Source organism: Mus caroli, unplaced genomic scaffold (assembly GCF_978045245.1).
Source record: "Mus caroli unplaced genomic scaffold, Mus_caroli_1 scaffold_5, whole genome shotgun sequence".
Classification (NCBI taxonomy): Eukaryota; Metazoa; Chordata; class Mammalia; order Rodentia; family Muridae; genus Mus; species Mus caroli.
The window spans coordinates 1,700,161-1,727,981 of record NW_028227260.1 but is presented as its reverse complement, the minus strand read 5'-3'; positions in this window follow the sequence as shown (position 1 = coordinate 1,727,981).

Genomic DNA, 27,821 nt, shown 5'->3' with positions numbered 1-27,821 from the left:
GCCATATCCGGGGATCCATCCCATAATCAGCTTCCAAACGCTGACACCATTGCATACACTAGCAAGATTTTGCTGAAAGGACCCTGATATAGCTGTTTCTTGTGAGACTATTCCAGGGCCTAGCAAACACGGAAGTGGATGCTCACAGTCAGCTATTTGATGAATCACAAGGCCCCCAATGGAGGAGCTAGAGAAATTACCCAAGGATCTAAAGGGATCTGCAATCCTATAGGTGGAACAACAATATGAACTAACCAGTACTCCCCCCCACCCCCAGCCCCTGGAGTTCTTGTCTCTATCTGCATATGTATCAGAAGATGGCCTGGTCGGCCATCTGTGGAAACAGAGGCCCATTGGTCGTGCAAACTTTATATGTCTCAGTACAGGGGAATGCCAGGGCCAAGAAGTAGGAGTGGGTGGGTGGGGGAGTGGATGGGGGAGCATGTAGGGGACTTTTGGGATAGCATTGGAAATGTAAATGAAATAAATACCCCCCCCCCCCAAAAAAAAAACACCTTATTTTTGACTGGCTTTAGACTTAACAGCCAATATCTCTTGGAAATCTGTTACTGTTTTTTTTTTGGGGGGGGGGGCTTCTGTCATTATCTTTGTTAAAAGTTAGGCATAGTCTGAATTTCCATTTTGTTTTTTCATTAATGACTTTTTTCTTCCGAGCAGTACTTCTGTGTTTGTATTGTAGAACAAGAGAATTAACAAGATGCTGGATCTCAGATGCTTTGGTCCTGGGCTTCTTACCTTCCCTGTTTAATGACTTTCTGACATATTTGTGGACATCATCCTCTTTAGAAAGATTGGAAAGTTTATGTATTCTGCCAGTTATTTTAAGCTCCAACCACCAAGAAGCAATAATATCAGTCCATGATTATCCTTCTTTACTTTTCTCGAAGGTGAGCATGCTCAGCTTGGCATCATCAATGCACTTATGGCCAGATTTGTGCTTCTCTGCTCCAGTTCACTTTGGTCAATAATAATGCCCTATACTGACAGCAAGTGTATTGTGCCATAAGTCATGATGCCTTGCTTTGCGGGAAAACTTCCTTTCTTGTTTCCACTATGGATTCACATCACATAACCCCCTCCACTCTTCACTCAGAGCATTGGCAGATGCTTTTGTGGCCATGAGCTTTTTATAGACAGTACAAAGCCTGACCCCGTGATACAATAGCAAACATGACTCCAGAATGTAGAAACCTTGCCTTCATTATTCGGTACAGTGAGTTTATGACTATTGGGTGCTCAGAAGGAGATATTGAACTTCATCTCAATACAGCTGACCACCTAAGGTGCCACAAAAAGAGCAAGATCAGATCATTTGAATAGTTTTACTTTTGGCTTGTGGTTTTAGATGTTGAAGTATATGGCATGGGCTTCTGCTCAGCTTCTATTGATAGCCACACAGTGCTTGATTCAAAAGGGAGAGCTGGAATAGGAAAATGAATAAGGATGGTTAAATTGCCATGAGAGCTAAGCCATTTCTGGAAGAAAACAACCCATTTGTGGAGATGGGTCCCTCCTGACCTCAAATGCATCTTAACATGCCTATCACCTCCCCACACCATTATGTTGGTGATCAAGCAATGCACACAACTTTTTGTGGAAACAATTTGTATTCAAATTATACTGTTATTGTTACCATTTTGTGAATGAGAAAATTGAGGGTGAAATTACACAGTAAATACACAATGAATAGATTCCAGAACAACTGATCAATATTTTGAGTTCTAACAACACATTGATTGAGCTAACCATTTATTAACATTCATTAATAGAGTATTTCTTTAGGGAACTATGGTGTGCTGTATTTTGTCTATGATTCATGAGGAATTGGCTCTGGGCTTAGCCTCTAGGAGGAATCCATATAAGATATATGTCAACATAAGTGTTGTCATTTTGTTCATAGCCTGAAAAAGTGAACATCAGAAGATCACTTTTGACTTTTGGGCTCCAGGAATTATACCATGCATGATAAGTCTGCATCCAAAATGAAATAAAAACGAATAATCTGTACACTGCCCTTCAATCAGTACATCTATGACTTTGTCAAAGCAAATAAGTCAGCAACACTTCATTCTTCTAAATTTCTCATGAATGACTCTTATTTATACAACTGGAAACACACCTAGGCACTAGCCACAAGGAGCCTAGGGTCTATAGTTCTTCCTGCTTGAATGTAGAAGGATGGGGTAGAAAGTAGATGCCAATCTACCTCCTTTAGTACCCACAGTTAATCTGATACTGTCGAATGCCACATCTTTTACACAAGCAGACACTAATCAAATGTCTGATACCTTTTTTCAGATGATGGGCTGAAGTATCCCTGATTTACCTATTCTCTTTTTACCTTACTGTCAGCTAAAATATACATCATTGTTATTGAGAAAGGGAATTTGGAAAGTTTGGGGAAGAAAGAAAGTTAAAAGGAGTGGTGTAATCTGGCTGATGTGGCTCTAAGCCTCTACTCTGACAAATATAGGAACATTGTCCCAGTGAGCCAGTCTGCCAGACCAGATAGTCACAGTCATTAAAGTTATTTTGCCATTTAGCTTGGCTCCCTGCCATCACATATGTTCATCCAAAAATGAATGTTTCTGGTCAAATCCTCAGAGAGACCTTCAAAAGATGACATATGGGGGAAAGGGCAACCATGCCAGAGATGGAGGAACCCATTTCCACTGAGACTGTGAACAGATGCTCAAGAGTCACACACATACAAAATACACCAAGTATCTCCTAGAGAGGAGGCTAAAAGTAACTTAAGATGGATTTGTTCACTACAGAGAAGAAAGGGTAACAAAAACCCAATATTCTCTAGCAGTAACAAGATAGGGAGGAACTGATTGTTAAATACATGTCATGCATTACAAGAGTGAAGTACAGAGAGAAGATGCTAGACAATGTGACACGAGAACAACATCTTCAACTACATTTAGCAGAACTAGTCAGGACAACACTGCTCTCTTATGCCAAAAAGTTCTGCTAAATCTTCTGATGATGAGAGGGAAAATATAATATCTGGAAAGAGAGAAAGAGAGAGAGAGAGAGAGAGAGAGAGAGAGAGAGAGAGAGAGAGAGAGAGAGAGAGAGAGGAAGGAAGGAAGGAAGGAAGGAAGGAAGGAAGGAAGGAAGGAAGGAAGGAAGGAAGGAAGGAAGGAAGGGAAAGGAAAGAAAAAAAAACTTTTGCTTGAATGGTTTATCCTGTGACCATTCATATTTACATTATTTCCAGTTCTAAAGTTTCATATTACTGTATATTACTTATCCTGCTACAGGTGAGAGTATAAAATAGTCTATCTATTCTGAAAAACAGTATGGAAGTTTATCAAAAATGTAAAAATAGATCAACCATATAATCCATCTATACCATTCTTGAATGTTTATCTAAAGGACTTGAAGTTAGCATAACACAGACATACTTTCACATCAATATTTGTTGCACCACTATTCATACATAGTATCTAAGTTATAGAACCAATGTATGTATCCATCAACTGAGGAATTAATGAATAACACTATATATTACATATTATACATTATATGTTATACATTATATATTATATATTTTATATTATGTTATATACTATATATTATATTATCTACATACATATGATTTGTATTCACTCATAAATAAAACTTATTAGATGAGTATGGATGCAAGTGGAGATAATCATATTAAATAAATTAGGTCATTCACAGAAAGAATTTAAAAATTTTGTAATCAGCAAAAATGGTTTAGTGTGAAAAGATGCATACCCTCAAGACTAATGACTTCAGTTCAATTCCTGGGACTCTCATGGAATAACAAGAGAAGTTATGTCTGTAAGATGTCTACACACAGACAGACAGACAGACAGAGAGAAAGAAGGAGAGAGAGAGAGAGAGAGAGAGAGAGAGAGAGAGAGAGAGAGAGAGAGAGAGAGAGAGAGAAAATAAATTTAATTAAAATTGTTCTGTATTTTCTCTCACCGTAATTCATTTTTAAGATACATTAAATAGTGTATGTATACATAACACAAGAACATAAGTAAAATTATCTTATGGTTAAGGACAAGGTAGAGAAGTATAAAAGGGAAGGAACTGAGCCTGGTGGCATGCATCCAGCATTTAGAAGGAAGAAACAGACAGATCTCTGTGAGGTTTTTGGTTTTTTGTTTTTTTGTTTTTTGGTTTTTTTGGTTTTTGTTTTTTTTGGTTTTTCGAGACAGGGTTTCTCTGTATAGCCCTGGCTGTCCTGGAACTCACTTTGTAGACCAGGCTGGCCTCGAACTCAGAAATCCGCCTGCCTCTGCCTCCCAAGTGCTGGGATTAGTTTTAAGCCAGCCTGATCTATATCAAAAGTTCTAGACAAGCCAGAGATTCACTGTGATGCACTATCTCAAAAATGAATAAAAAGAGGAGACATGGAAGGGGAAACATATTCAAGGTACATTATACACTTTTATGAAAGTACCCTGGAGCAAGGAGTCAGAGCTGAGACCCAGACCTCTGTGCACCTTCCCTGCCAGAGGAGAGTCTGACCCCAGGACTCAGATGAGATCAACATCATGTATCGCGGGTCTCTCAGAGACCAGTCCACACAGGGGAGCACTAGGACCTAGTGCTAGCAACAGAGCTTCTTGGACAGGGTCCCTTTGAATCTTCATCCGCAGCCAGGAGGCAGAGCTGAGACCCAGACCTCTGGGTACCGTCCTCTTCAGAGGAGAAATTACCTGCAGAGAATGGTCTGACCACTGGGACTCAGGAGAGAGTTGGACTTCCAGTAGTCCTGACAGAGGCTAACAGAATTACAGAAGGAACAAGCTCCAACCAGAGACAGCTAGAACATCTAACCGCAACGATTACCAGATGGTGAAAAGCAAACATAAGAATCTTACTAACAGAAACCAAGACCAGTCGGCATCATGAGAACCCAGTACTCCCACCAAAATGAGTCATGGATAACTCAACACACCCAAAAAGCAAGATTCAGATTTAAAATTATATCTCATGATGCTGATATAGGATTTTAAGAAGGGCATTAATAACTCACTTAAAGAAATACAGGAGGCTGCTTAACAGGTAGAAGTACTTAAAGAGGAAGCACAAAAATCCCTTAAAGAATTACAGGAAACACAACAAAACAGGTGATGGAATTAAACAAAAACGATACAATATCTAAAAATGGAAGTAGAAACAATAAAGAAAACCCAAAGGGAGACAACGCTGGAGATGGAAATCCTAAGAAAGAAATCAGGAACCATAGATGTGAGCATCAGCAACAGAATACAAGAGATGGAAGAGAGAATTTCAAGTTCAGAAGATTCCACAGAAAACATGGACACAACAATCAAGGAAAATGCAAAATGCAAAAGGATTCTAACTCAAAACATCCAGTAAATCCAGGACACATTGAGAAGACCTAGCCTAAAGATAATAGAGATGAGAATGAAGATTTTCAAATTAAAGGACCAGTAAATATCTTCAACAAAATTATAGAAGAAAACTTCCATAACCTAAAAAAAAGAGATTACCATGAACATAAAAGAAACCTACAGAACTCCAAATAGACTGGACCAGAAAAGAAATTCTTCCTGATACATAAAAATCAGAAAAACAAATGCACTAAATAAACATAGAATATTAAAAGCAGAAAGGGAAAAAGGTCAAGTAACATATAAAGGCCAACTTATTAGAATTAAACCAGACTTCTCAACAGAGACTATGAAAGCCAGAAGATCCTGGACAGATGTTATACAGACTTTAAGAGAACACAAATGCGAGCCCAGGCTACTATACACAGCAAAACTCTCAATTGCCATATATGGAGAAACCAAAGTATTCCATAACAAAAACAAATTCAAACATTATCTTTACAGGAATCCAGCCCTTCAAAGAATAATAAAGGGAAAACTCCAACAGAAGAACGAAAATGATGCCCTAGAAAAAACAAGAAAGTAATCCTTCAACAATCCTAAAAGAAGATAGCCCCAAGAACAGAATCCCAAATAATCTAACTCACACACACACACACACACACACACACACACAAAAAAAAAAAAAAAAAAAAACAGGAAGCAACAATTACTTTTCTTTAATATTTATAAATATCAATGGACTTGATTCCCAAATAAACAGGACACAACATTTTGCTGCATACAGAAAACCCAACTCAGGGACAAAGACCCTCAGAGTAAAAGGCTGAAAAACAATTTTCCAAGTGCATGGTCCAAAGAAACAAGCTGGAGTAGCCATTCTAATATCGAATAAAATCGACTTTCAACACAAAGTTATCAAAAAAGACAAGGAGGGACACTTCATACTCATTAAAGGTAAAATCTTCCAAGATGAACTCTCAATCCTGAATATCTAGGCTCCAAATGCAAGGGCAACCACATTAATTAAAGAAACTTTAGTAAAGCTCAAAGCACACATTGCACCTCACACAATAATAGTGGGAGACTTCAACACCCCACTCTCATCAATGGACAAATCCTGGAAACAGAAACTAAACAGAGACACATGGACACTAACAGAAGTTATGAAACAAATGGATTTAACAGATATCTACAGAACATTTTATCCTAAAACAAAAGGATATACCTTCTTCTCAACACCTCATGGTACCTCCTCCAAAATTGACCTTAAAAACAGGCCTTAACAGATATAAAAAATATTGAAATAATCCTATGCATCCTAAAAGATCACCATGGACTAAGGCTGACCTTCAAAAACAACAAAAATAATAGAAAGCCATCATTCAAGTGGAAGCTGAACAACACCCTACTCAATGATAACTTGGTCAAGAAAGAAATTAATAGAGTTTAATGAAAATGAATCCACAACATACCCAAATTTATGGGACACAATGAAAACAGTCCTAAGAGGAAAACTCATAGCTCTGAGTGCTGCCAAAAAAAACTGGAGAGAGAATACAGTAGCAGCTTGACAGCACACCTAAAAGCTCTAGGAAGAAAATTTACCTAACAGTAGACAGAAGGAAATAAACTGAGGGCTGAAATCAACCAAGTGGAAACAAAAAGAACTATACAAAGAATCAACCAAACCAGTAGCTGGTTTTTTGAGAAAATCATCAGGATAGATAAACCCTTGACCAGACTAACTAGCGGGCACAGGGACAGTATTCTAATTAACAAAATCAGAAATGAAAAGGGAGAGATAAGAACAGAACCTTAGAAAATGCAGAACATCATCAGATCCTACTACAAAAGGTTATACTCAACAAAACTGGAAAACCTGGATGAAATGGACAATTTTTCAAGACAGATACCAGGTACCAAAGTTAAATCAGGATCAGATTAACAATATAAACAGTCCCATATCCCCTAATGAAATAGAAGCAGTCAATAATAGTCTCCCAACCAATAAATAAATAAATAAATAGCCCAGGACCAGATGGGTTTAGTGCAGATTTCTATTACACCTTCAAAGAAGACCTAATTCCAATTGTCCTCAAAGAATTTCAAAAAATAGAATGAGAAGGTATTCTACCCAATTCATTCTATGAAGCCACAATAACTCTAATACCTAAACCACATAAAAACCCAACAAAGAAAGAGATTTTTAGATCAATTTTCCTTATGAATATCAATGCAAAAATACTCGATAAAATTCTTGCAAACCAAATCCAAGAACACATCAAAACGATCCTCCATCATGATCAAGTAGACTTCATCCCAAGGATGCAGGAATTGTTTAATATACGAAAATACTTCAACGTAATCCTCTAATAAACAAACTTAAGGACAAAAACCACATGATCAGATCATCTCATTAGATGCTGAGAAAGCATTTGACAAAATCCAACACCCATTCATGATAAATGTCTTGAAAAGATCAGAAATTCAAGGTCCATACCTAAACACAGTAATAGTTGTATGCAGCAAACAAGTAGCCAACATCAAACTAAATAGAGAGAAACTTGAAGCAATCCTACTAAAATCAGGGACTAAACAAGGCTGCCCACTTTCTCCCTACCTATTCAATATAGCACTTGAAGTCCTAGCCAGAGGAATTAGATAATAAAGGGAGATCAAGGGGATGCAAATTGAAAAGGAAAGAGTCAAAATATCACTATTTGCAGATGATATGATAGTATATATGAGTAACCCTAAAAATTCTACCACAGAACTCCCAAACCTGATAAATAGCTACAATGCAGTAGCTGGATGTAAAATTAAGTCAAACAAATTAGTGGCCTTTTTCTAAAAAGGATAAAAAGGCTGAGAAAAAAATACGGAAACCACACCCTTCACAATAGTTACATATAATATAAAATACCTTGGCGTGACTCTAACTAAGGAAGTGAAAGATCTGTATGATAAGAACTTCAAGTCTCTGAAGAAATAAACTGAAGAAGATCTCAGAAGATGGAGAGATCTCCCATGCTCATGGATTGGCAGGATTAATATAGTCAAAATGGCTATCTTGCCAAAAGCAATCTACAGATTCAATGCAATCCCCATCAAAATTCCAACTCAATTCTTCACTGAGTTAGAAAGGGCAATTTTAAAATTCATCTGGAATAACAAAAAGCATAGGATAGCAAAAACTATTCTCAACAATAAAAGAACCTCTGGGGGAATCACCATGCCTCACCTCAAGCTGTACTACAGAGCAATTGTGATAAAAACTGCTTGGTACTGGTACAGCAACAAACAAGTAGATCAATAGAATAGAATTGCAGACCCAGAAATGAACCCACACATCTATTGTCACTTGATATTTGACAAAGGAGCTAAAATCATCCAGTGGGGAAAAGACAGCATTTTCAATGAATGGTGCTGGCTGAAATGGCAGTTATCATGTAAAAAGAATGCGAATTGATCCATTCTTATCTCCTTGTACACAGCTCAAGTCTAAATGGATCAAGGACCTTAACATAAAACCAGAAACACTAAAACTTATAGAGGAGAATGTGGGGAAAACCCTCAAAGGTATGGGCACAGGGAAAAAATTCCTGAACAGAACAGCAATTGCTTGTGCTGTAAGATCATGAATTGACAAATGGGACCTCATAAAATTGCAAAGCTTCTGTAAGGCAAAAGACACTGTTGAAAAGACAAAAAGGCCACCAACAGACTGGGAAAGGATCTTTACCAATCCTAAATCTGATAAAGGACTAATATCAAATATATACAAAGAACTCAAGAAGCTGGACTCCAGTAAATCAAATAACCCTATTTTTAAAATGGGGTACAGAGCTAAACAAAGAATTCTCGACTGAGGATTACCAACTGGCTGAGAAGCACCTGAAAAAATGTTGAACATCCTTAATCACCAGGCAAATCAAAAGAACCCTCAGATTCTACCTCACACTAGTCAGAATGGCTAAGATCAAAAATTCATGCTGGTAAGGATGTAGAAAAAGAGGAACACTCCTCCATTGCTGGTGGGATTGCAAGCTGGGACAACCACTCTGGAAATCAGACTGGTGGTTCCTCAGAAAATTGGACATAGAACTACAGGAAGATCCAGCAGTACCTCTCCTGGGCATATATCCAGAAGATGTTCCAACCGGTAAGAAGGACACATGCTCCACTATGTCCATAGCAGCCTTCTTTATAATAGCCAGAAGCTGGAAAGAACCCAGATGCCCGTCAACAGAGGAATGGATACCGAAAATGTGGTACATTTACACAGTGGAATACTACTCAGCTATTAAAAACAATGAATATATGAAATTCTTAGGCAAATGGATGAATCTGGAGGATATCATCCTGAGTGAGGTAACCCAATCACAAAAGAACTCACACGATATGTACTCACTGATAAGTGGATATTAGACCAGAAACTTAGAATACCCAAGATACAATTTGCAAAACACATGAAACTCAAGAAGAAGGAAGACCAAAGTGAGGATACTTCACTCCTACTTAGAATGGGCAACAAAATACCAATGGAAGGAGTTACAGAGGCAAAGTTCAGAGCTGAGGCAGAAGGAAGGACAATCCAGAGACTGTCCCACCCAGGGATCCATCCCATATACAACCACCAAACCCAGACACTATTGCATATGCCAGCAATGTTTAGCTGACAGGACCCTGATATAGCTATCCCTTGAAAGGCTATGCCAGTGCCTGACAAATACAGAAGTGGATGCTCACAGTCATCTATTGGAAGGAACACAGGGCTCCCACTGAAGGAGCTAGAGAAAGTACCCAAGGAGCTAAAGGAGTCTGGAACCCTATAGGACAAACAACAATATGAACTAACCAGTACCTCTCAGAGCTTTGTCTCTATATGCATCTATAGCAGAGGATGGCTAGTTGGCCATCAATGGGAGGAGAGGCCCTTGGTCTTGTGAAGATTATATGCCAGGGGAATGCCAGGGCCAGGAAGTAGGAGTGGGTGGTTTGGGAAGCAGGGCGGGAGGAGGGTATAGGAGTCTTTTAGAGAGGAAACTAGGAAAGGGGATAACATTTGAAATTTAAATGAAGAAAATATCTATTAAGAAAAAAAAAAGGCCCTTCTGGTTCGACCAGCAACAGGGTAGCTAGGGCGCAGAGTCCGCTGACACTCGCCAGCTACTCACAACACCAGCCACAGGATCGTAAGACTTCAGGTGATCTGGCCACCCTCCCAGCCAGAGGACAGGTCTCTGCCCGGCCCGGGAGCCCTTTGCCTCAGGAGCAGCAGAAGCCATCTTGGTTCCAGGACTCCGCCGAACTTAGGAACTTAGTCTGCACAGGTGAGAGTGTGCACCACAGAACCTGACAGCTTGTGGGACAGGCAGGAGCCACAGAGCCTTTGAGGCAGCACCCTTTTCAGGCCCTAGACATCTGGCCACCCTCCAGGCTAGATGACAGGTGTCCACCCGGCCCGAGAGGCTTTTGCCTCTAGATTGGCGGTGGCCATCTTGGTTCCAGGACTCCAACGAACATAGTCTGCACAGGTGTGCACCACACAAGCTGATAGCTTCTGTGACCCGCCAAAGCAACACAGCTTCTGGGAAAGGTCCTGTTTTGGGCCTTCATCTTCAGCCAGGAGGAGGTCCAAACACCAGATATCTGTGCACCTTCCCTGTAAGAGGAGAGATTGCCTGCAGAGAGTGCTCTGACCACTGAAACTCAGAGGAGAGAGCCTGTCTCCCAGGTCTGCTGATAGAGACTAACAGAATCACCAGAAGAACAATCTCTAAACAGACACACCTATGACAACTAACTCCAGAGATTACCAGATGGCGAAAGGTAAACGTAATAATCTTACTAACAGAAACCAAGACCACTCACCATCATCAGAACCCAGCACTCCCACTTCGCCCAGTCCAGGGCACCCCAACACACCTGAAAAGCTAGACACGGATCTAAAAGCATATCTCATGATGATGGTAGAGGACTTCAAGAAGGACTTTAATAACAGACTTAAAGAAATACAGGAGAACACTGCTAAACAGGTAGAAGACATTAAAGAGGAAGCACAAAAATCCCTTAAAGAATTGCAGGAAAACCAGACCAAACAGGTGATGGAATTGAATAAAACCATTCAAGACCTAAAAAGGGAAGTAGACACAATAAAGAAAACCCAAATTGAGGCAACGCTGGAGATAGAAACCCTAGGAAAGAAATCTGGAACCATAGATTCAAGCATCAGCAACAGAATACAAGAGATGGAAGAGAGAATCTCAGGTGCAGAAGACTCCATAGAGAACATCAGCACAACAATCAAAGAAAATACAAAATCCAAAAAGATCCTAACTCAAAACATCCAGGAAATCCAGGACACAATGAGAAGACCAAACCTACGGATAATAGGAGTGGATGAGAATGAAGATTTTCAACTCAAAGGACCGGCAAATATCTTCAACAAAAATATAGAAGAAAACTTCACAAACCTAAAGAAAGAGATGCCCATGAACATACAAGAAGCCTACAGAACTCCAAATAGACAGGACCAGAAAAGAAATTCCTCCTGACACATAATAATCAGAACAACAAATGCACTAAATAAAGATAGAATACTAAAAGCAGTAAGGGAAAAAGGTCAAGTAACATATAAAGGCAAGCCTATCAGAATTAAACCAGATTTTTCACCAGAGACTATGAAAGCCAGAAGGGACTGGACAGATGTTATACAGAAACTAAGAGAACACAAATTCCAGCCCAGGCTACTATACACATCAAAATTCTCAATTACCATAGATGGAAAAACCAAAGTATTCCATGACAAAACCAAATTCACACATTATCATTACACAAATCCAGCCCTTCAAAGGATCATAACAGCAAAAAAACCAATACAAGGACGGAAACCATGTCCTAGAAAAAGGAAGAAGGTAATCCCTCAACAAACCTAAAAGAAGACAGCCACAAGAACAGAATGCCAACTCTAACAACAAAAATAAAAGGAGGCAACAATTACTTTTCCTTAATATCTCTTAATATCAATGGACTCAACTCCCCAATAAAAAGACATAGACTAACAGACTGGCTACACAAACAGGACCCAACATTTTGCTGCTTACGGGAAACTCATCTCAGAGAAAAAGATAGACAATACCTCAGAATGAAAGGCTGGAAAACAATTTTACAAACAAATGGTAGGAAGAAACAAGCTGGAGTAGCCATTCTAATATCTGATAAGATTGACTTCCAACCCAAAGTCACTAAAAAAGACAGGGAGGGACACTTCATACTATTCAAAGGTAAAATCCTCCAAGAGGAACTATCAATCCTGAATATCTATGCTCCAAATACAAAGGTAGCCACATTCATTAAAGAAACTTTAGTAAATCTCAAAGCACACATTGCACCTCATACAATAATAGTGGGAGACTTCAACACACCACTTTCACCAATGGACAGATCATGGAAGCAGAAACTAAACAGGGACACAGTGAAATTAACAGAGGTTATGAAACAAATGGATCTGACAGATATCTACAGAACATTTTTTCCTAAAACAAAAGGATATACCTTCTTCTCAGCACCTCACGGTACCTTCTCCAAAATTGACCACATAATTGTTCACAAAACAAGCCTCAACATATACAAAAATATTGAAATTCTCCCATGCATCCTATCAGATCACCATGGACTAAGGCTGATCTTCAATAACAAAATAAATAATAGAAAGCCAACACACACATGGAAATTAAACAACACTCTTCTCAATGATACCTTGGTCAAGGAAGGAATAAAGAAAGAAATTAAGGACTTTTTGGAGTTTAATGAAAATGAAGCCACAACATACCCAAACTTATGGGACACAATGAAAGCATTTCTAAGAGGAAAACTCATAGCTCTGAGTGCCTCCAAAAATAAACTAGAGAGAGCACACATTAGCAGCTTGACAACACACCTAAAAGCTCTAGAACAAAAGGAAGCAAATTCACCCAAGAGGAGTAGACAGCAGGAAATAATCAAACTCAGGGGTGAAATCTACCAAGTGGAAACAAGAAGAGCTATTCAAAGAATCAACCAATCCAGGAGCTGGTTCCTTGAGAAAATCAACAAGATAGATAAACCCTTAGCCAGACTCACTAGAGGGCACAGGGAAAGCATTCTAATTAGCAAAATCAGAAATGGAAAAGGAGACATAACTACAGATCCTGAAGACATCCAAAACACCATCAGATCCTTCTACAAAAGGCTATACTCAACAAAACTGGAAAACCTGGATGAAATGGACAAGTTTCTAGACAGATACCAGGTACCAAAGTTGAATCAAGATCAGGTTAATGATCTAAACAGTCCCATATCCCCTAAAGAAATAGAAGCAGTCATTAATAGTCTCCCAACCAAAAAAAGCCCAGGACCAGATGGATTTAGTGCAGAGTTCTATCTGACCTTCAAAGAAGATCTAATCCCAGTTCTTCACAAACTATTCCACAAAATAGAAACAGAAGGTACTCTACCCAACTCATTCTATGAAGCCACAATTACTCTGGTACCTAAACCACAAAAAGACCCATCAAAGATAGAGAACTTCAGACCAATTTCCCTTATGAATATTGATGCAAAAATCCTCAATAAATTTCTCACTAACCAAATCCAAGAACACATCAAAACAATCATCCATCCTAACCAAGTAGGTTTCATCCCAGGGATGCAGGGATGGTTCAATATACGGAAATCCAGCAATGTAATCCAGTATATAAACAAATTCAAAGACAAAAACTACATGATCATCTCGTTAGATGCAGAAAAAGCATTTGACAAGATCCAACACCCATTCATGATAAAAGTCTTGGAAAGATCAGGAATTCAAGGCCCATATCTAACCATGATAAAAGCAATCTACAGCAAACCAGTAGCCAACATCAAAGTAAATGGTGAGAAGCTGGAAGCAATCCCACTAAATTCAGGGACTAGACAAGGCTGTCCACTCTCTCCCTACCTATTCAACATTGTACTTGAAGTCCTAGCCAGAGCAATTAGAAAACAAAAGGAGATCAAGGGGATACAAATTGGAAAATAAGAAGTCAAAATATCACTCTTTGCAGATGATATGATAGTATATATAAGTGACCCTAAAAATTCCACCAGAGAACTCCTAAGCCTGATAAACAGCTTCGGTGAAGTAGCTGGATATAAAATTAACTCAAACAAATCAATGGCCTTTCTCTACACAAAGAATAAACAGGCTGAGAAAGAAATTAGGGAAACAACACCCTTCACCATAGTCACAAATATTATAAAATATCTTAGTGTGACTCTAACTAAGGAAGTCAAAGACCTGTATGATAAGAACTTCAAGTCTCTGAAGAAAGAAATTAAAGAAGATCTCAGAAGATGGAAAGATCTCCCATGCTCATGGATTGGCAGGATCAATATAGTAAAAATGGCTATCTTGCCAAAAGCAATCTACAGATTCAATGCAATCCCCATCAAAATTCGAACTCAATTCTTCAACGAATTAGAAAGGGCAATCTGCAAATAAATCTGGAACAACAAAAAACCTAGGATAGCAAAAACTTTTCTCAAGGATAAAAGAACCTCTGGTGGAATCACCATGCCTGACCTAAAGCTGCACTACTGAGCAATTGTGATAAAAACTGCATGGTACTGGTATAGTGACAGACAAGTAGACCAATGGAAATAGAATTGAAGACCCAGAGATGAACCCACACACCTATGGTCACTTGATCTTTGACAAGGGAGCTAAAACCATCCAGTGGAAGAAAGACAGCATTTTCAACAAATGGTACTGGCACAACTGGTTGTTAACATGTAGAAGAATGTGAATCGATCCATTCCTATCTCCTTGTACTAAGGTCAAATCTAAATGGATTAAGGAACTCCACATAAAACCTGAGACACTGAAACTTATAGAGGAGAAAGTAGGGAAAAGTCTTGAGATATGGGTACAGGGGAAAAATTCCTGAATAGAACAGCATAGGCTTGTGCTGTAAGATTGAGAATAGATAAATGGGACCTCATAAAGTTGCAAAGCTTCTGCAAGGCAAAAGACAGCGTCATAAGACAAAAAGACCACCAACAGATTGGGAAAGGATCTTTACCTATCCTAAATCAGATAGGGGACTAATAATCAATATATATACAGAACTCAAGAAGGTGGACTCCAGAAAATTAAATAACCCCATTAAAAAATGGGGCTCAGAACTGAACCAAGAATTCTCACCTGAGGAATACAAAATGGCAGAGAAGCACCTGAAAAAAATGTTCAACATCCGTAAACATCAGGGAAATGCAACTCAAAAAAAAAAAAAAAAAAAAACCCTGAGATTCCACCTGACACCAGTCAGAATGGCTAAGATTAAAAATTCAGGTGACAGCAGATGCTGGCGAGGATGTGGAGAAAGAGGAACACTCCTCCATTGTTGGTGGGATTGCAAGCTTGTACAACCACTCTGGAAGTCAGTCTGGAGGTTCCTCAGAAAATTGAACATAATACTACCGGAGGATCCAGCAATACCTCTCCTGGGCATATATCCAAAAGATGTCCCAACCGGTAAGAAGGACACATGCTCCACTATATTCATAGCAGCCTTATTTATAATAGCCAAAAGCTGGAAAGAACCCAGATGCCCCTCAACAGAGGAATGGATACAGAAAATGTGGTACATTTACACAATGGAGTACTACTCAGCTATTAAAAGGAATGAATTTATGAAATTCCTAGGCAAATGGATGGACCTGGAGGGCATCATCCTGAGTGAGGTAACACAATCACAAAGGAACTCACACAATATGTACTCACTGATAAGTGGATATTTATTAGCCCAAAAACTTAGGATACCCAAAATATAAGATACAATTTGTTAAACAGGAAAGTCAAGGAGAGTGAAGACCAAAGTGTGGACACTGTGCCCCTTCTTAGAATCGGGAACAAAACACCCATGGAAAGAGTTACAGAGACAAAGTTTGGAGCTGTGAGGAAAGGATAGATCATCTAAAGACTGCCATATCCAGGGATCCATCCCATAATCAGCTTCCAAACGCTGACACCATTGCATACACTAGCAAGATTTTACTGAAAGGACCCAGATATAGCTGTCTCTTGTGAGACAATGCCGGGAACTAGCAAACACAGAAGTGGATGCTCACTGTCAGCTATTGGATGGAACACAGGGCCCCCAATGGAGGAGCTAGAGAAAGTACCCAAGGAGCTAAAGGGATCTGCAACCCTATAGGTGGAACAACATTATGAACTAACCCGGAATGAACCCCGGAGCTCTTGACTCTAGCTGCATATGTATCGAAAGATGGCCTAGTCGGCCATCACTGGAAAAAGAGGCCCATTGGACACACAAACTTTATATGCCCCAGTACAGGGGAACCCCAGGGCCAAAAAGTTGGAGTGGGTGGGTAGGGGAGTGGGGGGGGTTGCGTATTGGGGACTTTTTGGATAGCATTAGAAATGTAAATGAGGAAAATACCTAATTTTAAAAAAGGAAAAAATAAAATAGTAAGTAAAAAAAAAGAAAAAAAGCAAATACTCTGAAGTAACTTAGTAGAATGTATGCTGACTATACAGCAGTGGAAAAATAAATATATATCTACATTAACAAAAATGTACCTACTAGTCTTCCCTTGACCACTACACAAAGACAAACTTCTACTCTGTATCATGGGTAGAAAATAAACATCTATCACCTAATTCCTCGTCCTTTGCAAGTATTGATCTATATGCTTTACATAAATTAAGTCTTTTATTATTTACATCATAGTATAAAAGAAATTCTCCTATCATTTGAAATTTGTAGTTTTGGAAACCAACACACAAGTCCTGTATACAAATTTCCTTGCTATCTTTTATTTCATCTTTCAGTGTGTTTTCAATAAACATCTAGGGATTGTCTTCTCAGGTCAGTCTCCACTGCTGGGATCTAAAGGGCCAAACCGATGATCCAGATACCAGTTTTACAATATATATTCTCCAGCTGGGGAATTGTGACACAGTAAGAGACCATCTGGTCCCAGGTCCTAACTTTTGACTACTTTTTATTCAGCTACTAAAGATAACTCACTTATTTTCTTTGGTTATTTCTAAGCTGTACTTTCCCATAGCAATCCCACCAGCAATGGAGGAGTGTTCCTCTTTCTCCACATCCTCACCAGCATCAGCTGTCACCTGAATTTTTGATCTTAGCCATTCTGACTGGTGTGAGGTGGAATCTCAAGGTTGTTTTGATTTGCATTTCCCTGATGATTAAGGATGTTGAACATTTTTTCAGGTGCTTCTCAGCCCTTCGGTATTCCAATGAATAATAATTCTAGTTTACTTCTGAAAGTTGTTAGTTTTTCTTCTCCTGCTGTGAAATGGATTCCCAGGCAGATTCCAAGTGTTTCAAAGGCATAATTTATACACAGAGCTTAAGAGTGCACATCAGGTGGTGGTTTATGGCTCCTTTTGCTTTGCTTTACTTTTCAAACAACAGAAAAGAGCCAAGCCAATATTTTAACCAAATAGCTAAAGCCTGAGGAAATGGAAATAAGTTCAAATTAACACAGCCATTTACTCAAGTGATTTTTAAATCTTACAAACGTTGAAATGCCTAAGTAATTAAAGCAAAATATGGTGACATTGTACTTATTCATAGATTGATTTATTTGACATATCATAGAACTATAAGGAATCGGAATTAAATTGGACCTCAGGGAGTGAGTAAGAACAATAACCAGAGAGAAAACAAACAAACGAACATGAAAGTGTGGGGTGAGAGGGTGTGTGTGTGTGTGTGTGTGTGTATGTGTGTGCGTGTGTGTACAAGCATGAATGCACATGAGAGAGAGAGAGAGAGAGAGAGAGAGAGAGAGAGAGAGAGAGAGAGAGAGAGAATAGCTTTTTTTTTGTTTTTTTAACTTATGTGATAGGATATGGCTAACCTCAAATACCCTAATATTGTTTCAAAAATATTCACAATGTAACCAACTGAAGATTTTATACATACTGAAGTTCCCAGGAAAAATCTCATTGTTTCATCTAACACTATGGGTACAATATTGATCTTTTTCAATATCAGCCAGAGTTTATTCATGCACTCATATATCATCATCAGCTCTTGAAGATTGTCTTCTATATAAGTAAACATTTAACAAATATGTCTCAAGGGTCTAGTAGGCCGGTTGCTAGGCAAACAGTAGTAATCACATGAACTTTGCGCCCAAGTAGGCTGATATTAGAAGGATATTTTAATTTATATCCTATCCCAATCCCCCAAATATTTCTACCACATGACCTCAATAATTTTAAAATTGCTTTAAATTATAAAACAGTACCTCATTGGGGCTTCTCTAAGATGCAGAGCCATAATATATATCTTTAGGCTGTATGTATCTCCTCCTTTTCCAGATTGTTGTCTCTCTTCTATATTCAATGATAATATAGATTCTGATGTACTTGGTTGACCTGGTGTTGAAGATCTTAAGTCACTCATGAGAGATTTACATTTATGAACAAAATTTACCAGGACATTTATTGTAGCACAAGGACAAGTATCTAAGTGGGAATTGCTGGGGAAATAGTGGGCAATGAGATCCATTTATCTACAGGAGAACAACCCTGAAAGAGTGATTTCATATTGCTCTAACTTTATATTCAGAGTACTAGAGAGGAAGAACATATATGAGGTCTGCATATATTCTCGAGGATAGGGCCCTCTCAAAGGGCTAAATCTTTTCAACTCTATTTCAGAACTGAGGTATATGCCACAGGTATACCCAAGCAAGAGCCATTGATAACAACTCAAAACTGCCTTAGCTCCTATTATTTCTTTTCTACCCCTTGTCAGTTTGTATAATGTTACTTATATGTGTGTTTTCATGGCTAACTGTTTGGTATTGGATAACCAATTGGTGTACTCTTCCCTGGGGAAGACGATTTCTCCTACTCTCAACATTCAATAGTTGTGACTGGTTCTTTGTGTAGGGATAAGGCCTTCTGGGCTTCTGATCCTCCATCTCGCTCCTGTCCACTTAAGCATTTCTGATATCTTGTTCAACTCATGTTTAGGCAGCCAGTCATGATGTTGAAACTTTATGGGTGTAGTTTCTGACATTACTAGGAGACAGAATCTCACAGAAAACTCCCTGTACCTCTGACACTTACAACTTTAATGTTCTCTTTTACATAATAGTTTCTGAACTGTAGATGCAGGAATTGTTTTGTAGATGTATCTGTTGGAGCTGAGCTCCACAAATCTTCATTTTGATTGGTTGTGGTTTTCTGTAATAATCTCCATTTGTTGAAAGGAGAAGTTTCCTTGATGAGAAGTGAGGACTATATATTTTTTAATTAACCAACTGTAATATGTAATTTGTTCCTAATGTAAGTACCACTTTATCCTTCAATAAACCCCCCCCCTCTCTCTCTCTCACTAGAACTTCTCTACATTCTGAATTAAAGTAATCTGAATCAAGATTTTAGTGATATTTCCACTTTTTAGTGGAAAATGATGCATTTTAGCACATTTCCTTATTATGCATGCTGAAGTTTGAGAACCAGTTATCTAAGGAAAGAGTATGTAAGCATGGTAACATAAGCTTTTTCTTCTGGTGCCTCCCTGTGAATGGTAGGGGAGCTCTATACTAAGCTTACAGAATTCAAACCTGGAAGAGAAAATAACCAGAAAACAACCATCATTATTTGAAATGGAGCACTAGAAGGAAACATGATAAAATTCATCATGTTTTAGTGGAAGCATCCGAATTCTAATTGATTTGTTAAATCACCAAGGGCTTAACCGTGATAAATTGTATTATCAGGAACAACAATTATGTCAGAGCACATTCTGCAAAACATATTTTTAGCTGATCAATGAATCTGTAACCCATATAACCTATGAAAATATATGTCTAGTTATATCTAAAAGAGATATGAATATTCAAGACAGATTTTAGTTCTCTCCTTAAAGGAAAATTTTTGACATTCACTTTAGATGCAAGTAGAATTACACCTTTGAAAAAGTGTAAAGTACTTACCACATTCTTATGAAATTTGTGCTTTTAAAGATTCAAAGGAGAAATAGTAATAAACAGCATAAAATTGACTCTCTACCTTGCTGAACAGGTGATTTTAACATAATAGCTTTAACAGCTTTAGGATTGGCAGCATAATTTTAAAATCACCTTTAACATAATATAGAATTCACCATCTTAATCACCTTTAAAGGTACGGTTCAGTGGCATTAGGTACATTCACATTAATCTGCAACCATTATCATCATTAATCTCTAAAACTCTTTTCAGCTTGTAAGACTCAAATTCATACACACTAAATAGGCCAGCCACTTCTCATTTCCTAGTCACAATGGACCTTACAATGGATTTTTCTGTCTCTATGAATTTGCTAAAATTCCTTGAAGTGATAAAATGCAAACCAAGTGGAAATTTAAGCCAGCATAATGAATATATACCTATAGACAAATTGAAGGAAGCTAGAAAAGATGTATGAGTAGGCGATTTAACAAACCCAGTAGGAAGGCTGATGCCAATATCGTTCTAAATGATAATGCTGCTTAGTAATGTTGCCTAACATAATCTCATCTTCCCACATTGGGTATCTTATTTCTCACCAAGTAGGAAATGGCTTCTGTGACATTCATATTCTTAGACTTAAATAGTCTAGCAATCCATAAATATAGCAGAATGCTAATGTAGTATAAAGTCCTTTATTCTTTTCTTTTCTCATCATCTTTGAAACTCTAAAATCACTGAATATTCTAAGTAGGATCATGTATATAAAAAAGAAAAGAACATTTTTTCAAGTGCTTCTCAGCCCTTCGGTATTCCTCAGTTGAGAATTCTTTATTTAGCTCTGTACCCCATTTTTTTTAATGGGGCTATTTGAATTTCTGGAGTTCAGCTTCTTGAGCTCTTTGTATATATTGGATATTAGTCTCCTATCAGATTTAGGATTGGTCAAAATTCGTTCCCAATCTGTTGTTGGCCTTTTTGTCTTATTGACAGTGTCTTTTGCCTTACAGAAGCTTTGCAATTTTATGAGGTCCCATTTGTCGATATAAATCTTACAGCACAAGCCATTGCCGTTCTATTCAGGAATTTTTCCCCTGTGCCCATATCTTCGAGGCTTTTCCCCACTTTCTCCTCTATAAGTTTCACTGTCTCTGGTTTTATGTGGAGTTCCTTGATCCACTTAGATTTGACCTTAGTACAAGGAGATAGGAATGGATCAATTAGCATTCTTCTACATGATAACCGCCAGTTATGCCAGCACCATTTTTTGAAAATGCTGTCTTTTTTCCACTGGATGGTTTTAGCTCCCTTGTCGAAGATCAAGTGACCATAGGTGTGTGAGTTCATCTCAGGGTCTTCAATTCTATTCCATTGATCAACCTGTCTGTCACTGTACCAGTACCATGCAGTTTTTATCACAATTGCTCTGTAGTGCAGCTTTAGGTCAGGCATGGTGATTCCACCAGAGGTTCTTTTGTTGTTGAGAAGAGTTTCTGCTATCCTAGGTTTTTTGTTATTCCAGATGAATTTGCAAATTGCCCTTTCTAACTCAGTGAAGAATTGAGTTGGATTTTTTTATTTTATTTTTTTTCTTAGGTATTTATTTCATTTATATTTCCAATGCTACCCCAAAAGTCCCCCACCCGCTCCCCCATCCATTATCCCACCCACCCACTCCCACTTCTTGGCCCTGGCGTTCCCATGTACTGAGGCAGATAAAGTTTGCATGGCCAATGGGCCTCTATTTCCACTGATGGCCAACTAGGCCATCTTCTGATTCATATGCAGCTAGAGACACAAGCTCCGGGAGGTACTGGGTAGTTCATATTGTTGTTCCACCTATAGGGTTGCAGATCCCTTTAGCTCCTTGGTTGCTTTCTCTAGCTCCTCCATTGGGGGCCCTGTGATCCATCTAATAGCTGAGTGTGAGCATCCACTTCTGTGTTTGCTAGACCCCGGCCTAGTCTCACAAGAGACAGCCATATCTGGGTCCTTTCAGCAAAATCTTGCTAGTGTATGCAATGGTGTCAGCGTTTGGAGGCTGATTATGGGATTAATCTCTAGATATGGCAGTCTCTAGATGGTCCATCCTTTCATCTCAGCTCTAAACTGTGTCTCTGTAACTCCTTCCATGGGTGTTTTGTTCCCAATTGGAGGAAGGAGCAAAGTGTCCACACTTTGGTCTTCGTTCTTCTTGAGTTTCATGTGATTAGCAAATTGTATCTTATATCTTGGGTATTCTAAGTTTCTGGGCTAATATCCACTTATCAGTGAGTACATATTGTGTGAGTTCTTTTGTGATTGGGTTACCTCACTCAGGATGATGCCCTCCAGGTCCATCCATTTGCCTAGGAATTTCATAAATTCATTCTTTTTAATACCTGAGTAGTACTCCATTGTGTAAATGTACCACATTTTCTGTATCCACTCCTCTGTTGAGGGGCATCTGGGTTCTTTCCAGCTTCTGGCTATTATAAATAAGGCTGCTATGAACATAGTGGAGAATGTGTCCTTCTTATCGGTTGGAACATCTTCTGGATATACGCCCAGGAGAGGTATTGCTAGATCTTCCTGTAGTACTATGTCCAATTTTCTGAGAAACCTCCAGACTGATTTCCAGAGTGGTTGTACAAGTTTGCAATCCCACCAACAATGGAGAAGTGTTCCTCTTTCTCCACATCCTCGCCAGCATCTGCTGTCACCTGAATTTTTGATCTTAGCCATTCTGACTGGTGTGAGGTGGAATCTCAGGGTTGTTTTGATTTGCATTTCCCTGATGATTAAGGATGCTGAACTTTTTTTCAGGTGCTTCTCAGCCATTCAGTATTCGTCAGGTGAGAATTCTTTGTTTAGCTCTGAGCCCCATTTTTAATGGGGTTATTTGACTTTTTGGAGTCCACCTTCTTGAGTTCTTTATATATATTGGATATTATTTCCTTATCTGATTTAGGATAGGTAAAGATCCTTTCCCAATCTGTTGGTGGCCTTTTTTTGATGGGGATTTACACAATGGAGTACTACTCAGCTATTAAAAACAATGAAATTATGAAATTCTTGGGCAAATGGTTGTATCTGGATGATATCATCCAGAGTGAGGTAACCCAATCACAAAAGAAGTCCCTTGGTATACACTCACTGATAGGTGGATACTAGCCCAGAAACCTAGAATACCCAAGATACAACTTCCAAAACACAAGAAAATCAAGAAGGAAAACCAACTCGTGTATACTTCATCCCTCCCTAGAATAGGGAACAAAATACCCATGAAAGGAGTTACAGAGACAAAGGTTAAAGCTAAAGATGAAAGGATGGACCATCCAGAGACTGCCTCACTAGGGGTCCATTCCATATTCAGCCACCAAACGGAGACACTATTGCATACGCAAGCAAGATTTTGATGTCTCCTGTGAGGCTTTGCCAGTGCCTGGCAAATACAGAAGTGAATGCTCACAGTCATCTATAGGATGGAACACAGGGCTACCAATGGAGGAGCTAGAGAAAGTACCCAAGGAGCTAAAGGGGTCTGCAATCCTATAGGTGGAACAACAATATGAACTAGTCAGTAACCCCAGAACTAGAGTCTCTAGCTGCATATGTAGCAGGAGATGGCCTAATTGGCCATCATTGGGAAGAGAGGACCCTTGGTCTAGCAAACTTTATATGCCCCAGTACAGGGGAACACCAGGGCCAAAAAGTGGGAGTGAGTGGGTAGGGCAGCAGGTTGGGGGGAGGGTATAGGGGACTTTTGGGATAGCATTTGCAATGTAAATGAAGAAAATATCCAATTTTTTAAAAACAAAAGAAAAAAAGAAAGAAAAGAAAATACTAGATGAAGCCCAAGATGACTGATAACTCAGGCTAGGTTTTCAAGGTCGTAGCACAGGAGTGAGCCAACATCTCTGGATGCCTAGATGCAGAGTTCAATGAAAAAAATCTAGCACACTCTAAGGTTTGTAAATCTCCAGGCCGAAGGTATATGGTTCAGGAAATTGGTAATCTCTGAGTGACATCCGATGAGTCCTTTCAAAAACATTCGCCTCCACCCAGCCATAACCATTGACCTACAGTACTTGCCGTGCAAAATAAATGAGACCCATCTCAGTAAGTTTTTACTAAGTCTTGGCTTCTCTTTCTAAGCAGGATCCTTGAAAACATCAGATAATCAATTTAAGCCTTTTGGAAAAGTAGAATATTTTTCATCCTTCAACTTTATAGGATTGATTTTAGAGCAGGTTCCTTTAAGGGAAAAATGAGTTCAAAAGAAAGCAAAATAATATTTGATGAGCCCAAATTGCATTTTACATTTGAATTCTGTGCTTATTTCTCTGTAAAATATAGATTGCATTATTACTGATAATGATCAGCACAAAGTGAAAATTTATTGGCAGTTATAAATGTATTCTTAAAAGCTTAGCTCTTGAATTAGGTTTTGTGATGCACTGTAGCAAAAGGGGAAATACTAAGATGGTGCTAAGAAGCAAAACCTGATATTTGTCCCTATCATGGGCTGGAAAGACTGCTAAATCATGTTTGACTTCAGTTAGCAACACTGCCAAAAGAGCTGTCCAGTTCTCATTTGTCTGATGAGTAATGTGTTTTTTCTCACACACTTCATAAACATCAGAATTAAAATACAATTTTTATTCATTTGTACAAAATTACAAGGTAGACCTCCATGAAAGGTTATAGAGGTTATAAGTTATATTCCAGCATTGTTTTTCATGGAAGTACTAATATATGCAACACAGTCCATTTTACAATTATCCAGTGGAGTCCTCATGGCAACATTAATACTCAGGTGATAGCGTTTTTTCTTTATATTTGCTACTTTGCTTTTGGGTTGTTCATGAATTATTCTTTTAACTGCCTCTTAACCATATCTTCTGTGGCTCAGCTCAGCTTCTCCTGTTTCAACTGTCACCAACTGTCTCTTCTCACTTTATTCTGAGCCTACTCTTTTTGTCTCCTGGAACCTCCTCTCTGTTACCTCTGAATCATACTCCCAGCTCTCAGCCCCTGCTGACATTTTTATATCCTCTCCTGTTCCCAGAATTCCAAGAAACAACCAACACTGAAGAGCATAAGATCCTTTAAGGGTCAGGCACACAAAATCAATCATGTTACAGTATGTTCCTTATATTACCTATGGAAACCAAAGACAATGAATGTCCAAATACACATAGGTAGTAACAGAGCTATGTCTTGAATCTGGGTTTATTTGATTAAAAGTGGTGGTTCTTGGAATTGTACTTTCATTAACTTTTATGTTATAGATTGCATGCTTGAGTCCCTCCCAAATTCACATATTGAAATTCAGTATCCTGATAGAATAAGATTAGGAAGTAGGATGTTTGTGAAATAACTGGGATGCAATTGAAGCCTGCATAAATGTAACTGGAGCCTTTTTAAGAGTGATGAGACAATTGTTTCCATTCTCCACTCTTCATCATATGAAGACACAAGCAGAAGATGACTTTCTACAAACTAAAACAACATAAGCACTCACCAAATAGCACTTGATAGTGGAATTCTTTGGCCAAGAATTGTGAGAAATTTCTGTTGTTTTAACTACCCAGGCTATGGTGTTTTGAGGTAGCATCTCAAATTGACTAAGACATTCTTTGAGCCTTTGTTCCTCTCTATATATGATGGGATTCGAAACAACACTACCCATAAAAACCAAACAGTAGAAACAAGCGCATTATCTATCAAGTTAAGAATGCATAAACAAAATATGTTGTAGACATATAATGAAATATGCTATGGTTATAAATAATAGCTTTATGAATATATTTTAAAACTTTAATGTGTACTTTACATTTGATCTTGGTTTTCTTTATTTGTGGTTGCTTACATGTTCTTGATTGTTTGTATTTGCCTGATTTTGAGACCTCTTGCTGTGCTGCCGTGCTGGACTTAAACCACAGATTCTCCTACTTTACCCTTCCTGGTTCTAAAATTACAGATTCTCTACTTCCCTGACAATTTTTTTTTACTTTAAAATGGAAAATTTCATTGGATTATATCTATAAAACAAACACATAAATAAACAGTAAGCTTTCCCTGTCTCCACACCAGCCAATCTCCTTTCCCCAGTGAGAGGAAAGCAGGACCCACCGATGTATAATCTTCATTCTGGCATGTAGTCCACTCAGCACAACCTCACATACTACTGACAAGCACACATATACCTGGAATGCAGGTATAGCTCAGAAATATTCAGTGAATGAGCACTTCTTCACAAATGACTAAAGAGCAGAAGGAAGCTCAGGGATTTGTCTTAGGGAATGTGGAAGTACAAGCTATATCAACAACTGTGAGGAAGCTAAATGGCATTAGGTCACCAGATATCCAGAAAGAGAAGAAAGGAAAAGAACAGTGTAAAATGAAATGGTGAGGAAATTTCTAGGTCACACTGTGATATTTGAACTTCATACTGGATATAAACATCTTTCTGAAGAAATTGATGAGGAAACACCATGGTCACAATTCTGTTTTAGGAAAAATATTCCTGTATACTAGAACAAGTAATGAGATCGTGAGCAAAGAAAAAAATTCAAACATAGCACTTGTAAGAAAAAAGGTTGGACAATGCTAAGTCAAATGGCATCATTGTGATTTTAATGTGCTTATAGGACTAGAGGCAGAGTTTTACAGAAGCAAGTTAGTGGGTAAATTTGGAGTGTCAGAAGGAGCTGGTGGACAGAAAATGCTAACACCAGCAAGGTGCTAGAGGACACAGAGGACAGCTGAAATCTCAAGAGAGAAGGACGGAGAGGGACATGAAATGGACGGTGTAAAGAATTCCAAGAAGTGTCATTGGAAGCTAAGGAGAAGGAAGCAAAATCTCAGCACAGAGTACATTTTTAAAGCCTTTGTTGCCTTGTAGGTATGTGGTTCAAATCTCAGTGCTTCTTTCCATCTTGAGAACTGTTCTTCAAGATTTGCACTTCCCTTTCAGTTCTGTCTTTTGATCACAAAATGCTGACAGCATTGCAACTTTTCAAAATGAGCAAAGTAGACTTAAGCAGTGGGCTCAGAGTGACATAATGAAATCACCTAGCTAGTTCTGCCAGTTGAGGCCACCAAGACTTGCACGTATGTTGTTCTTTCTTACTTTTAATTTTGAAAATTTGCCATTTTTACACTGATGTAGAGCATATCATGTCCATAAAGTAATTTTTTCTCTTTCTTTTTCTTTCTTTCTTTCTTTCTTTCTTTCTTTCTTTCTTTCTTTCTTTCTTTCTTTCTTTCTTTCTTTCTTTCTTTCTTTCTTTTTTTCTTTCTTTCTTTCTCTCTCTCTCTCTCTCTCTCTCTCTCTCTCTCTCTCTCTCTTTCTCTCCCTCTCTCTTTCCTTCTTTCTTTCTTTTCTTGTCAATGATTTCCTAGTCTAAGCAATAAAAGAGCTAGGGTTTAATGTTCACCATA